The 12,739-nt window shown below is 39.9% G+C and overlaps 1 long non-coding RNA gene across 1 annotated transcript in view; it reads left to right on the top strand.

The window, feature by feature from the left end:
• Positions 1–9,076, top strand: part of LOC308196096 — a 54,160-nt gene extending 45,084 nt beyond the window's left edge. The window contains exon 4 of the long non-coding RNA XR_013952083.1: positions 8,838–9,076. This is a non-coding gene — a long non-coding RNA (uncharacterized lncRNA). The remainder of the gene's footprint in view (positions 1–8,837) is intronic.
• The last annotated feature ends 3,663 nt before the right edge of the window (positions 9,077–12,739 follow it).

Here is a 12,739-nt window from a genome sequence, read left to right as displayed (position 1 = left end):
AAACTAGCAGCCAGCACCCACCATCCTTTCTGTCACGTAACAGATGGTAATCAAGAGAGACTATGGAAGCTGAATCTGCCCAGAAAATTCCACATTCCCCAAAATTAGAGATGATATATAGGTGGGGTGCAGTGAGACTAAGCTTCTCCCAGCTCTCCAGCAGAGCTGCTTCTCCCACACATGATGATTTGTCCCCTTTTCTGATAAAAATGAGTGGTAGGGCCAATGGTTTGCACTGCCTCATTTTGAACCTGAGAAAGGGCTAATTTTGGCTAATGTCTCACTCTTGTCCTTTTTTTTTTTCTTTCTCCTTTTTTCCTTTTTACAATTTTGAAGTTTTAATACTTCACTTGATTTATTGGCTGGCTTAAAATTTATACTTTCTATATTTCCCAGATGGGCTGATGGCTAGGTTGTTATTTTAATGAGTTATCAGTTCTGAAATACCCCAAATATGCTCTGTTATTAAATATAAACATGATGCAGGGTGGGGAAATTATTCTGTGAAGGAAGAGGCTTGTCTCTGATGCAATTATCTTTTCCCCAGTACCGTATAGCAGAAAGCTGCTTCGCAGGAATATTAAGGAGACAGTTACTGCCCACAAGACATCTGCTGAAGCCAAAAGCAATGACAAAAATCAGGCCTGTTTGTGCTTTTGCAGTTTAAACAAATTGCGAGATGAATAACCAGAGCACCCTCTTACTCATGGCCAGATAGTCGGTGGCTGCTGAGTGGGGCTTATGGGACTTGGCTGTGCTGCTGGCCATGGGACCTGCTCTCCCAAGTGCTCTGGGACTCACTGTCGGCATATTGCTGTGCCAAGCCTGCCATCAACCCATGCGTTTCTGCAGCTATTCACTTGCCTTGCTTTCCTCCGAAAATGAATGTTGCTGTGCCAAAGAAAGCAGACGGAATATTGACTTTGAAGTGTATGCTAAAACCCAGATATTCTTGTAGGGACAGGAGTGGCAGGAGTGGGACAGCAGCTGGCTGTCATTCAGAGTAGTGATTTTCATCCCATACTTGTGAATGCCCTGGAGAGACTCATGCTAGCCTGTAGGAATTCACAGTCTTATACTTTGTATATCAGCTCTGATGCACAAACATTATTCACATGGTGTGAATAATTCACATGTGTCTTTACACAGCCTGGAAATAGCTTGGGAAGGGTCCAGAGTCCTTCTTAGGGAGTAGAAACGGAGGTTGTCTTGGGAGAGGAAAAAGCAGGCTACGAATAATGGAGGTCTCACCTCCCTGTGCTGAAATCAAACGTCAATAGGAAGGGAGGAGATTTTTGCATGAAGTGCAGCTTGCCTTGTCCATGCTGAAAGCCTGTCCTCTCTCTGAACAACTCTCCCCCATGTCAGATCCGCTTTTCCCCATACGAACAGATCATGGGGAAGGGTGAGTATGTGAAAGTGGCAGCATGAAAGTAACATTACCTGATGTCTCATTTTGGTCGATATGGAAAAAAATATCTTTAATCCCGTCCCTTTGAACCATCTTGCATGTGCATGTTCACTTTACGAATATATCCGCACTTGTTCTGATTTATCTGAACTACTCACCCTTGTATCCCCCTATGGTCAGTGGAAAGGAGAAGGTACTTCCAGTGGTAAATTCTTGTCCAAACACAGGTACTGAAGGCAAGTTGCAGGAATAGCATTCACTGAATATTAAGCTAGAGAAATTGCATCCTTTATTTCTCAGTGGTACAAAGCCGGGCAACTTTTATTCCCCCTGTCTACACCACGCGGTTAAAGATTTTGAGTTAATCCAAAGGACAGTATTTAGCGGCTATTATTCAGGGTCCAAGGCTCTGTCTCCCTGGGTCATTTGAATTGACAAAATGTGCAAGGGGAGCACACCACCCTTGTCAATCTTGTGTCCATTCCAGGTGAAGATCTGTAACTCCTCAGGCTGCCCTGACATGGGGGCTGTAGTTCTTGTAGTAGCTCTAGTTCAGGTAGTTTAACCTCTAGACTCACTGCTTCTGGCAGTTCTGGGCTTCAATGAATTGGAACAGAGGTCAACATTTCAGCTGAAACTGAATTTAAGGAAGAAGAAAGTGAGGAAAACCATTTTTTTCATTGTCAGTATAGCGCTGTTCTGGCAAAACTAAATGCCGGAGCAGGGACAATAAGAAGTCTTTTGGAAAGGAAGGAAGGAAGGAAGGAAGAGAGAGAGAGAGAGAGAGAGAGAGAGAGAAAGAAAGAAAGAAAGAAAGAAAGAAGGAAGGAAGGAAGAAAGGAAGGAAGGAAGGAAGGAAGGAAGGAAGGAAAGAAGGAAGGAAGAGAGAAAGAAAAGAAAGAAAGAAAAAGAGAGAAAGAAAGAAAGAAAGAAAGAAAAAGAGAGAAAGAAAGAGAGAAAGAAAGAAAGAAAAAGAAAGAAAGAAAGATAGAAAGAAAGATAGAAAGAAAGAAAGAAAGAAAGAAAGGAAGAAAAAGAAAAAGAAAAAGAAAAAGAAAAAGAAAAAGAAAAAGAAAAAGAAAAAGAAAAAGAAAAAGAAAAAGAAAAAGAAAAAGAAAAAGAAAAAGAAAAAGAAAAAGAAAAAGAAAAAGAAAAAGAAAAAGAAAAAGAAAAAGAAAAAGAAAAAGAAAAAGAAAAAGAAAAAGAAAGGAAAAAAATGGTTCCTCATACTTTCACAGGGGATTGTATTTTTTTTTTAAATCTTTAACAAAGCTCTTCAAAGTCAATGTGAAAGTCTGTGAAGAACTGAAAAGGCAATGAAAAAAAGGAAGGTGCCTCCCCTCCCATATCTGAATGTGTTGCTGTCTCTGTCACAGTGGGTGAGCTAGGCAGTGCAACAGCAGGACTCTGGCTCCTACAGGGTTTCTCTTTGGAGCCCTAGAGAAAATTGAATGTTCCTGTGAACCTCCCTTGGACAGTCCATGCTCTCTCATCCTGGTTTCTAAGTCCACGAGCAAAGTGGTTCAGCTCACTGTGTGGACGACACTTTGTGCACAGTAATCAGGACAAAAAGCTGGCAGCTTGGAGGCTTGCCCAGCCCATCTTTCTGATAGACTGCAGGTAAGAACTTCATTCTTCAAACGAAGTGGATCACAGCTTAAATATGTGACTCGTGGATCAGAGTCCAATAATTGCTATGTGTGTTTAGGTGTCATTCCATAGACTAAAGACTACATGCAAGCTGCCATATGATTTTCAAACTAATCTCCAAGATCTGTCTTTTGTATAGGTTTTTTTTCCTTAGTGGTTCTGAGCAGTGGTGGGGACAGCAAGGTGGAAGCATCCAGGGAAAAAGCATGAAAAAAAAAAATCATCTTCATCTCCCAGTTAACATTGGCTGCTATCATGTGTGCCTCTTGGATGTCACCTCATCCCATCTCCATCCAGCCACGTGTGACACAAGTTTCCACACTTCTGCTAGAACTGCCTCAGCTATTTTGTGGTCTCACATAAGAGAAAAACTGGATCCTTCTGGCTAGATCCTGATTTTGCAGGCAGAGGTATGAAAGTGAAGAGAGGAGAAAACGTTCTCTGCAGCCCGCCAGCTGCCTCTGTGCAATATCTCTTTACTGAATAGCAATAAATAGCACGGGGCCCAGATGGGCTACTTGTGATTGACAGGTGTCAGGATGCATGCACAGTTTCGTCGTTGTTGCTCCAGCTCAGCTGAACAAGTAAATGGTTCGGGGAACCACTTGTTTTCCAAATCTGAAATGCTTATGAAAATCAAGCTAGAAGATTAAAATGTTGGTATGTAGCGTTTTCAACCAGAGCTATTTTCCGTGTCACAGAAACTCATCCAAATTCTCAGTACAAGCTTTGGTGTACAGTTTGCGTTCATCTGTGTGAACAAGGAGATCAGTGCTCAAACAAGTGTGTTCCCTAACTGTGTGGGTACCAGTCACCAATTTCAGTGCTTCCGAGGGTAATTCAGGGAAAAGGAAAGCATTTTCAGATTGTGTACATCTTTCCAAAGTCTGCATAAATAGATGTAAACATAACCCTATACAGCTCAGCTGTAGATGTAATATGATTATGTAGCTGTAATATGATTGCCACTTTGGGATTAACAGCCAATGCAATTTTTCATTTAGACAAAGGTGATTTTGCAAGTGCTACCTAATCCTCGTTTGAAGCTCTGTTTATCTCTACCTGTAACAACAAACCATTAGCTATGTGCTTTGGGGGAATTTTTTCTTTTAATTATTGTTTATTATTCCTGTCTTTCATAAAATGTAGTTTTCTAGGCAGATGACAGAAGCAATGTTGTATGTATGTGACATACCACATTAGAAAGTGTGATCAGTGAACTTAGATACACTTGTAAACGCTATATAGGCTCGGTCTAACTTTGATAAACGCCTTAGGAGATACTCCTGAGTACCTGTTGACAACCAGGCATTGATTTTCCCCATGTACCACCTTCACAGGGACTAGTCACATTAGCTTTTTTCCACCCTAGATGTCTGTGTTGCATTTTTGCACATTGCTTTTTTCTATTTCCTTGGTGAAGTGAATCAAACACTATTGCAAACTTGAATTGAGGTGTTTTCTTGAAAGGACGTGTAGGGAATAGCTGTATAGTCAAGGTAAGTCTCTTGCTGTCTGTATTCTCTAGCTTTTTGTGGCAATGTTTTTGGTAGGTTTTGCGTGTGCTCAGCAATGTAAACACAATATTCCCAAAGCATCACATCTGATGCATTAAGAACTTTTTAAAATTTTTTTATTTTTTTTTTAACTTTTTTTCCCCCACTCAAGTCTCAAGGGAAAAAAAAAATAATCAAGAAACAACAACAACAACGAAAAACCCACCAAGCAAACAATATTTTTCTTGTATGCAGCCAGTTCACAGGAACTCCCCTGTGAAAACATGCACATATATTTAAGGCTAGAGAATAAATGTTCTGACTCAGAGCCCTAGGAAATAAGTGGTGGTTGTTCACACAGCAGGCAGCTGCTGCCTTGCAGCTGAGCTGGGATCTGGTGCCTCCATCAGTTCCCTGCCAGACACATGTGCAAGCCATCTTCTGTCTCATGTTCTAGGCTTTGATTTTCTCTGACGATGTGTTTTTGCTTGTTATGTGTTTATTCTATGACTAGGAGAAAGCCCTGGTTCCTTACTGGGGGGCAGGGAGGTGGTGGAGTCACCGTCCCTGGGGATGCTCAAGGAGAGGTTGGACGTGGTGCTTAGGGACGTGGTTCAGTGGGTGACACTGGTGGTAGGGGATGGTTGGACCAGATGATCTTGGAGGGCTTTTCCAACCTTAATGATTCTGCGGTTCTGTGATTACTGGCATACCTCATTTTACTCTCTGTGTTTCCTTTTGATTCTGTCCAGAAAGGCAGCTGCTTAATACAGGTGATTTTATTTTATTTTATTTTATTTTATTTTATTTTATTTTATTTTATTTTATTTTATTTTATTTTATTTTATTTTATTTTATTTTATTTTATTTTATTTTATTTTATTTTATTTTATTTTATTTTATTTTTTGCAAAGAGAGTGTAGGATTCAGTGAACATGGATGTGACCGGATTCTTTAACTGGGTAGTACAATTCAGACTTTATAATATCTTTGGCTAAATTTGAGTGGCATTTTCCTCTGGTATTTCTTGATCATTTTCTTCTGGCTCTAGCGTTTCTTGGCATACCATCATTCTCCAAAGCATTTTAGCTTTATGTTGATGATCTCTCGTGCAGGAGCAGAGATGAGCACAATAGCCATAGATCTCATATGTGACACTGAATCAGTTACTGAAAAGACGTATATAAAGTTTAAAAGCTGTTCCTAATTGCAGTGCAGTTCAAGAAAAGCATCATCCAAAAGCCTTCCTCCTCCTCTAAAAAGTACACAAGGTAACAACCATCAGAGAGCTCTTTGTTCCTTGTAACTACCATTGTACTCTGCTCTAAGTTGACAGGGTCTAATAATAAAGACAGGTTAATGTCATCTTGCAGTCAGGAAGCCCTTTCGCTATAATAGAAGAGTAATTAGGTCAGCTCATCCTTAGTATTAAATTTCAGCAACTCTTACAAGTTTTCAGAAAGATTGGGTAAAGGAGCATGCTTGAACTATAAGAAAAATCATATTAAACGAAGGTTTATCTCTCTTTCAGTAAGGTGTTATGCTTCTGAGAAATCACTTGTCTATGCGGCATTTACCTCCGTCTGTTCTTCTTTATGTCCATGAGCATGTGCAATTGCACCTTTATCCTTATATAAAAGAATAGTGATAATCAGGAGGCTTCCAACTACTTTATTTCATGGAAAGTGATATTTTTCAGTGTAAAAATAATAATAGCATTTTTTTCTATCATTGTTTAGTTTTATATTCTACAAGGGAATAAAAAAAGAAAAAGGATTTTTTTTTTTGAAAGACAAAACCAAATCCACATACTCCAGTTTACTGGATCAATCCACTCATTCCATGCTGGCCTATCCATGTTTATTTGCATTTGCATGGGATTCTGCAGTGCCTCACAGAGTTAAGGGACTGGTTACTTCCATGATCTCCAAGTGCCTTAGTGATTTTTCTTCCTTGGATTGGGCTATCTCTTGCAGGACAAAGTATTATCTGAGCATCCTTAGCAAAACCTCATTGGTGATCTAGTTTAAAGGTGATCTGGAAACTTTAGTAGGAATAGGAGATTAAGGTATCTGAATTCCAGTTTTTATGGAAGATGTCTGAATTACAGTTTTCATGGAATTTGCTACAGCTTAAAAAGGACATATAGCAGAGACAGACCTGAAACAAGATGTTAAAACAGTGTGTTTCTACACAGAAAAAAATGTGTAAATAGTGGACTCTGAAAAAGAAATAAATGCTGTGGAATTCAGCATATTGCTTCAATATTAAAAGCAACTGCCAACATATCTGAATTTCCCACGGGATGAAAATTTTGATGTTTTTAGTGACTCTACAAAAAGTCAGGAGCTTGAAGCTCACTTGGGAGAAAAAATTCCAGGCAAAGAATATTAAAAATACAAGCCATCTTTTCTGAAACTATATAACTTTCATCAGATCCTCAGAGTTTTAGGTACAGTTAAAAGTGAAGCCAACTTTATGGGCACCAAATCTATGCTCAGGGGCCTAAACCGAAATATCCAGTTTTGAAAATACTACACTGTATAATGTTTCAATCTCATGCAAAGGCACTGTGATAATGAACCACTTTGTTACTGTGACGATGGGGAAGTTTCTGGGTCAGACACTCAGCTACTATAGGTAGGCTGACTAGGATAATTAGACTGTGTGAGTCCTGCTTTAGGATATCCCAAAAATCCTCAGCTGCATCTTATTCCTAAATTCATTTTAGGATGGTCTAGATATCATATATCTGAAATAAGGATGGAAGTAGCACAGCATGGTAAGTCTCATCTGTGTCTAGGAGTATCACACAAGACTTATCGATAGGCACTGTATAGTGGTAAATCTCACTACTGTGCTAATTCAGCAAAGTTTAGGGAAAATGTATGGACAAAGGAGCATGCTGGGCATGTATTTGAAAAGTTTTTCAGAAATGGGGCTGGCATTGTTGTCTCCAGTCACACTAATGTTTAACAACAAGAAGAGCTTTGTAGTAAAGTAAATGTAACTGTCACAGTGTATTTATGAGGTAAGTTTTCCCATTATGGTGGCAGTGATAATTAACAAACCAGAGTGTTTCATGGGTCATTAACTGTGGATAAACAAATTCCATATGCAAGTAAGTGCCTTCCAATCCCTTGCCCCAAACAAACCTTCTCTGAGATGATAAAATACTTTAGATAACTGAGTTGTTACTTTTCTCCTCTGTGCACTAGTGGAGGTCTAGAGCAAACTTAGCAAACACATTGTATTTCCTGGAAGATAACAACTTTTTTGCTGTGCAAGTTCACTTTCCTGAAATTTCCAACCAGTTTTCTTCATTGAATAGAAAAGCAAGCACGGATTGGGTTTGAACTGGAAACCTATGTAAGGAAAACATGCCATTAGGAGACAAAGGCAGTGCATCAGATAGACCATTTCAAATCTGGAACACAGATGAAGGCAATACTGGATACAACTAAGCAGTTGATTTCTTCAAGCAGAAACACAGGACTGCAGTGGGATGAGCATCGGTCTCCTAGCCCGTTCATGGCCAGGTGATGGAAAGCCCGTAGACGCAGCTGAGCAGTGTTGAGTGTGGAGGACATGGAAATTGTGAAGAGAAAAGTTAGGCTGGTACCTGGTGCAGCAGAGAAAGAAGTCCCTTGCTACTTGTTAAAGACCCATATGCATCAGTTGAAGTTCATGATTTCAGTCTCTGTGGCAAGCTTTATCAACCAAGAAATCAAAAAATGGTTTGTCAGTGTTTCCAGAGGTATCCAAGGGAGCTAAGCACCTCAGACTCATTGGTGTTTGAGTTTGGGCTACATTGAAAATCCAGAGCCACATCTCATTGAGAGCCTACATATATAGCCCAGGACAAATCACAGCTAGGTGCCCAGCTTACAGAGGAGTCAAGGGTTTATTTTTATTTTCGTGCAAATGAGTGCTTTTACAGAGGCAATGCAGGAGTTACTCCATCCTGGCCAGGCCCAGTACATCATGTAATAGCATTGCAGGTCCTATGGCATGTGAAGTTGAGCAAATCTGTAGCCAGCAGTGCAAACTGAGGGAGAAGTAGAGAGCCTGCAGCTTCCTCAGTCTTCTTCACTTTCATTCCTGGGAATGAGCCGCCTCTGGGAAATATAGTGCTCCTACAGTGGGCTGTGAATGGAAGGAAGAGCAAATTTTATTTAATTTATGTGTTGTGCCTTATGAAGTATAAATACACTGTGTGATTGAATACTTTGGGCTCATTTGCAAGTGTCAAAAACTCTGCTCTGTTTTCTCTGCAATAGGAAACCATCAATGTGAAGATGTTAGAAATATACTGGACACTTCCTACCCTGTGTGCACCATATGAATTTTCCAAAGTGATTGTAAATACCCTCCCCTCTGAACATCGGTATTTGATGCCCAGGCTTTGGCACTCAGCAACAAATAGATCAGTGCAACAAAGAGGGAGAAAGATCAGCCCCTTAGGGTGAGGCAAATTCATCTTTGGACTGTTTTTTACATGTCTTCGAGGCAAGTGTTGAACCGGTGTCTTGAGCCATATGGGGGCAGCACAGTCATGAAACAGCTCGAGCTTCTCACCTACCGGAACACCAAGCCAGCACTGCGGAGGCAAAACAAGGTGCCTTATCGCTACGTGATCCATGGCAGATGCATTTCAGCCCATGTGGAGACAAAAATGTTGCTTGAGAAGAAAGCTACATCTTTCAACACAGCAGGAGCTAAAATAAGATGTTAACAGGCTCCGTTCGTCAGCTACCCAGCAACTATAAAGGATTAGATCTTTTCTGAAAATCTTCCTGATAACAGCACCTGCTGAGATTTGGTAATTCCTAGCTTTTATTTCACTCTAATGCAAACACAGCCTGTTTCTGCATCCTGATTTACAGTTGCAGTACAAAGGGGTCAGTCTCACAGCCTTTTATCACACACATAACCCTTTTGCTGCAACTGAGTTTGAATAACAACTTATAACCAATCCGCAGGGGCTAAAATTTAGCCTGAAACAGGATGGAGAGCCCTTGTTAGACAAAAGTGAAGGCATCTCAAGTGAACAGAAGATTGTGCATGTGGAATATACTTGCAAGAGTTCAGCTAGAACTGTCCTTTCTGATAGACGATATAAAGCTTGCTTCCGCAAGTGATCTCAGAGTCCAACAGCCATGAACTTTTAGATACATGCATGTCTGAAGACAAATTTCCAGCCTATGTGGCTCAGGAGCTTGGACCACATGACCTCAGTTGTCCCTCAGGTCTTAAAAATATGGGAAATCTTGCTTCAACTAGAAAGTTATTATTATTCTTCTGATTGTTTCTTTGACTGTAAATGTGGCTATATGGTTTGTTTCACATGCAGTAAGAATTGTTTTTATTGTGAGCTTCACTTCATATTCACAATCCAATAAAGGAACCACAAGAATGGTATTGTGGCATCTCCATCCTCTTTTAGTATTTTTAGAGATGCTGAAAACTGACAGGATAAGGTCAGAACATCCAGAGTTCCCTTCCAGCTAAGTTATTTTAGGATTTTATGATTTTCTGGTCTAGACTATTAGGACTTCTGGTCTTGGATTGTTTTAGAGGATATATAGTCTGTTACAAATAAAAAAAAAAAAAAAAATTTCTGGGAAGTGGGTTGCCTGACATATGCCTTGTGTATTGATAGCACTGGACCTGCCTCACATTCAGGAAAGAGAGCAAATATGAAATATCAACTGAACTGTTGCAGAGTGACAAAAGAAAAACTGAAATTCAATTCCAAGAGAAGACTGGAGAGTCTAATATAGCTAAGCAAGCAAAATAACCACAGCATTCAAGAATTTGCATAGTAATTCTTCTGTTCACAGAAAAGAAACAGACTTTCTACTGAAGGGGTTTTGGTTTTGTTTGTATAAACTTCTGTGCCTGAATTAAGCTGTTTTATTGATGCAAAGTGAGCAGTCTTGCTCACTCCTTTCCCCAAAGGACCAGTGTGCCTGAGCATAATTTTTTTGCACTGAAATTTTTAAGATGTTCATTCTTAGTTTTGAGACCTCTCTCATGGGGTTAGGACTCACTGCCGTGAAATACCCAGCAAACCTGTTGAACTATCAGTGCACAGCTTGCCCTCAGCTATGTATGAATTTCATCTCTACCCAGGGAATCAGCACAAATTCCGTGTATTCCAAGTGAGTTCTCATGTTCTCAGTGGTCACTGCAGAAAAATTAAAAGAAACCTGCAAATATCTAAGGCAGACATTCTTACATGGATGCTGAGTGAAAGATCTGGTTAGGGGTGATGTGTGTAGTAAAACTCGAATAGTTATCCAAGAATCCCTACAAAATAGTCATATTAATTAACTTTATCTTACCGTTCAGACACAGTTTTTTTTTTTTTGACTTAAATTTTAGTAGTGATCCTGTTAAAGTGAAATAAGCCTGTATTTATAGTTTTTCTTTCCTTTTTTTTTTTTTTGATGATGACTATATCTACTGATTACTGAAATGTGCTCAAAAGCTAGGCTTCCTAATCATTGCAACAATTGCTTTGCGATTTAAATGTCAATTCATAACAAATCACTGTCACGTTTTGCTGCCTACATGAACTGATTTCGTCTGGATGTGCTCCAGAGCCCAAACACATATTCTGCATGTATTTAATCCGCTTTCTAATTTCACCTGATATTTTGCAAGCTGGAAAGCTTCTGGCAAATTATGAGTCAGCATTCTCCTTCTGTGATATACTCCAAAAAAATTAACCCAAGTCAGATATAAATGCATGTCCTGTAGGATGTGCATTGCTATGGGCTATATCACTTGCACACAAACTGAGCAGCCTGATGGCTGAATGCTGTGGCAGTGTGCTCTGGCAGATACAACTGAAACAAATTTTCTTCTGGAGATTTTGAGGAGGTTATAACATGCTCAAATTGCTGTCTCTCCGTAAGGGGTGATGTGATTCTTCTGCAAACAGTCCGTCCCAGTTATCTTTGGCACTGCAGGGGATAGAGTGAAAACCTTACCTGGCCTTTCCCAGTTTTGTAGTGTTAAGAAAGAAAATTCTGTTTGGACAAGTTCTTAGAGAGTACGACTCAGAGTCACAAGGGTTTTTATTCCCAGTCCCTCTTATTTCAGTGTGCTTGAGTTCTCTGTGCATTCTCTGTCTTCCCACCTATCAAAGTGACCAAAATCTAGCAGTGAATGGACCATGGATATTATTACTTTCTTGTTTTATATCTGACAGCATCACATAATACCAGGTCATTGCCAAACCTCACTACATCTTTGAGCTTCCTGTGACCTTCTTTAGTACCCTTAACTCCCAGGGAATCTGCTGTTTTCTTGTTTGAGCAGTCCATACAACAGGTTGTGATGTTTTAATGTATTGGGAAAATGTAAGGTGAACTTTGGCAATGTGGCTGAGGAATTTCAGCTTGATCCTTGGTTTAAAATGAATCCAAAATCTCACGGTGAAAGCACAATCTGATTCCATTCCCAAGTCAATCATGCTTTTGTGTTAACCAGAAACTGCTTCCAATCTACCTCAAAGTTGCCCATGGATTGTTCTTAAAGTTTTATAGAATCATGGAATCACAGAGTATCCTAAGTCAGAAGGAACCCATGAAAACCATTGAATCCAGCTCCTGCCTCCACACAGGACAACCTAAAAGTTAAACCCTTTGTCTAAGAGCATTATACAAAGGTTTCTTCGACACCAACAGGCTTGAGGCAATGACCTGGGGAGCCTGTTCTAGTGCCTGACCACCCTAACAGGGAAGAATTTATGTAATATCCAACCAAACTCCCCTGTTGCAGCTACACGTCATTCCCTTGGGTCCTGTCGCTGGTCACCACATAGAAATCAGTGTCTGCCTCTCATGAGGAAGTTTTGTGAATATATTTTTAAATTGTTTAGACTTTGAGGCCTGCTGGCTTTCAAGTGTGGTCTGAAAGATTCATAGGTACAATATGGACATTATTGTTCCTCTCTAAGCTAAACAGTATTGTGTGTTACACTCCAGTTTGTGGGTTCGCCTTTTTTCTGTTATGACACCCTCCTAGAACTCCAAAAGCTTCTCTTATGCTATAGAAACTTCAGACAGATTTTGGGTGGGAACTGGGTATGTAGGAGACAGGATGGACAGAGAACTGTCTTTTTTTTTTTTTCCCAGTGAGAAAAAAAATGAAAATTCATAAAGGCAGAAGG

This window comes from Anser brachyrhynchus (genome assembly GCF_964034855.1).
Source record: "Anser brachyrhynchus genome assembly, chromosome: 1".
NCBI lineage: Eukaryota > Metazoa > Chordata > Aves > Anseriformes > Anatidae > Anser > Anser brachyrhynchus.
This window is presented reverse-complemented; position numbering and strand designations above follow the sequence as displayed.